Raw genomic sequence first — 3,913 nt, 5'->3', positions numbered from 1 at the left:
TTTGAATTTAAGTTCATCTGATCTTGTAAAATCAGGTAAAACCCCCTTTAAAATTGTTAAAAATTAGGTTAATTTAATAGTAAGTAAATTAATTAGTAACACCGTTCCCTGTGATCGACACCCGACTCACCCAAGCTATACTGTAATCTGACTAGGTACACTGCCTATAAGTGCATAGTTAGTTAAGTTTGTTAGGTTATAAATATTAAAATTAGTGAGTACTTTTGTGCACATCAGTCGCCATCACCGACCTCCCTCAACAACCTTACACAACACAAACACTTACACGCGAATTGCGTCCCGCAAGCACAAACAACCTTCACAAAATCACATATCAACACTAATCATCCCGAGCTCGAAAGAAACTCAATCTGCAGCTAACCACTCCTCAGAATGCAGATGCTACCCAACCTTCAAACCAGACGCAAGATTTCCACTAATAGTTCCCACGAATGATAACCAACGAAATTCCCATCACTAACCCATAACCATACCATAACTCTCAAAGAACAACGAATACCACACCGAAAACCACACAATGAGGCTAGCAGATAAACAATACTCCCCAATAATCACAAGATAATCAAGACATCAAGAAAGAAACATACCCGCGACTGCATCCGACACTTCTCTGACCTCCTCTGCCATAAGCTGAAAAGCACGACCCTGAGCCCTTGGGGGCTCCGCTCCACCCTGACCTCCACCTGTGATCCTCAAAGTGGCCGGTGCTGGAGCCTGCATCGGTCCTGCAGCAAGTTGTGGACAATTGACCCTCAAGTGCCCAACCTGATGACAATGATAAAAAAATCCTGAAATCCCGAACCGACGCTGACTGCCGACAATCCCTCGCATAGTGCCCCTCCTTTCCGCACTTGCGGCATGCACTACCGGACCTACAAACTCCGGTGTGACCCCTCCCACACTTCCCACAAGCGTGGCTGCTCTGATCTCCCACCCTAGAATCAACGGTCTTGGACCGTTTCGGCGCTGGCTGCGACTGCACCGGAGCCTGCCTCAGCTTATGCAACTGCAACTCAATCTCTAACTCACGCCGCCTGGCGGCCTCCTGCAACTCCAACAAAGTCTCGCACCTCTGCGTAGACACAAACTGTCTGATATCTCTCTTGGGCATGCTCAAATATCGAGACATCTGAGCCTGCTCCGAAGCGAACTCAGGGCAGAACATCGCCCTCTCAGTGAACATCCTGGTGATCTCAATCACCGACTCCGAACCCTACTTCAGCTCAAGGAATTCCTGAGCCAATCTCTCTCTCTCTCTCAACCCGCGGAACATAATGAGTGCTGAACATCTCTCTGAATTGATCCCATGAAACCGCAGCCCTCTACGCATCCGAATATGGCCCCGTGGTCAATCTCCACCAATCCTTCGCCCCAAGCCTCAATAGGTTCAGAGCACACCTCACCCTTTGATCAGCAATGCATGAACACGTGAAGAAACACCCCTCCACGTCCGATAACCATCTCATAGCAACAATCGGGTCCTGAACTCCATCAAAGGTGGGAGGCTTCGTATTATCGAAGTCCCGATACTGAAAACCCCGACCAGCTCCTCCCCCTGCCGCTGCTACAGCCGCTGTAGCCGCGGCGGCAGCCGTCTCTGCGAGAGCTGCCTAGCGCTCATCAAAATACTCAACCATAGAGGTCTTGATCGACCCAAACAGTTCCGGCAACTCAGCCTGGAACAACGCAACAATATCATCATGCAAGATCTCACGAATCCTCGCATCCAACTCGCACGTGCTCATCTGACCAATAACCTCGGGCGGTACAGACCCGCTCGGAACTCCCACTCCTGCTCCTGATCCTGTCCCGGATCCACTCACAGCATGCCTCGAAATCTCCATACTGAAAAACACCACAAAATCTCAGACACTTCCAACTAACCCGGGAACCAACTCTCAACCCAACCCTAGAGGTCATGGTTTCCCTGATACGTGTATGGGTCCTGTGCTTTCAGTAGTATGGGCCCATACTACCTTCCACACCTACCCATATTTGTACAAAGTACTACCACAACACCCTAGTGAAAAACATACATAACAAGCGCTCAATCCTCACACTAGAGGAAGACTGGAAATCTCCCACAAGGAAACCCTAGGCTAACAGGCATCATAAATCAGGCAACATTATCATGAAATCCTGAAGATCCCTAGTCTAGCACTAGTATGTTGTTCTATCAAAGCTCAAAAACAAATATCATGTATGGTATTTTGGGGTTACTTACCGGCTCCGGCTGATCGTACCTCCGCGTCCTCCTTTTACTCATTTTGAAAACCATTTTAAATTCTCTTTTGAAAACCCTACTCGATTTGAGACTGGAGTCACACAAGTGTTCCTCCAATTCACTCAAACCAAGGCTCTGATACCAACTTGTAACGACCGAAAAATTCCAACCAATTTAAACTTTTCAAAAAACAACCCGATTTCATTAAATTATTACAAAAAGGTTTTCAATACAATTAAATTAAAGTATTCCCAGGATCACATCACAACATAAACATGAGGAGCGGTACGATCATGCCTTCGCCTTGCCACGGTCTCCTGAAGAACCTGAAAAACATAAAACCACAACTGTAAGCCTGAAAGCTTAGTGAGATATCCCCAAAATACCAACCACATATACCATACACGCATAACATGCCATATCATATCCGATCACAGAACAGCCATGCACTTCGGGTCTACTGTGTGACTGGTCCGCCGCACCGGCCAACAGTCCACCTGGTCCACCCTCCGAGTCTAGCCATATACATCGAGTCTGCAGTGTGATTGGTCCGCCCGCACCGGGCCTTCAATCCACCTGGTCCACTCTCTGAGTCTACAGTATGACTGGTCCGCCCGCACCGGGCCTTTAGTCGGCCTGGTCCACTCTCCGAGCCTCGGCACGTCTGGTTCGCCTCTTGGGGCCTACAGCCTATCTGGACCGCTCGCTGGGCCTTCGTGACAACCGGTCCGCCCTGGGTATCTTGGCCTACAGCACAAAGAAGGACCCTCTTCAACCCAACTCCAGTCCAAATAACCAAGTGCACATAAACATACAATCATATAACAATTCACAGTCAACAAGCCGATCAAACAGATCACATAGCATATCATCATCCTAACCAGGATACTGACCTAACCGATCACTAGCATAGCATCACCCTACATATCAAGATACCGACCTCAACCAGGTCTCTAACATACACCATCCTAGCTACCAGGATGCAAACATATCAAAACAATAACATAACAACAAATACCCGAATCTTAATCCGATAAAGGGTCGGCCATGGCGCCTTAGACCTAGTTGATATAGTGAAGATAACTCACCTCGAAATTGCCTACTGAACAGATAAACCCAAGCTACTCCAACCACTGATACGATCTCCAAAACTGGCCAACACCAAGACACTGAACTCAAAACAATATTCCACAATTACCAAAATGCCCCTGGAAAATAACTGGTCAACCCTTGGCCAAAGCCAACCCCTGACTGACTCTACTCGCCGAGTCCACATACATAGAATCTCCCCCATCCGCGACTTAACTCGCCGAGTCACCCCAAGACTCGCCAAGTCCAGCAACTCTGAGTCCTTTCTCACTCGACTCACCGAGTCATCCCTTGACTCACCGAGTCACAGCTCAACCAGAAGAAACTTGGACCTCACGACCAGACTCGCCGAGTCCAAGAACAGACTCGCCGAGTCCAAGGCTATCTTCAACCTACTCGCCGAGTTGTTCTTCCAACTCGTCGAGTTCCAGACCATCTTCAAGCAACTCGCCGAGTACACCTTTGTGACTCGCCGAGTGCCTCTAGATCTCATCCCAAACAGAACCTTCCAGGCAATGCAATTGATCCAAAACGTAGATCTAGCCTCCTACAACCCATCCATCACGTAAAGTGGCAAAC

This window comes from Lactuca serriola, chromosome 5 (assembly GCF_051521515.1).
Source record: "Lactuca serriola cultivar US96UC23 chromosome 5, Lser_US96UC23_V15, whole genome shotgun sequence".
Taxonomy (NCBI): Eukaryota; Viridiplantae; Streptophyta; class Magnoliopsida; order Asterales; family Asteraceae; genus Lactuca; species Lactuca serriola.
The sequence above is the reverse complement of the archived record's forward strand: the minus strand, read 5'-3'. Positions refer to the sequence as shown.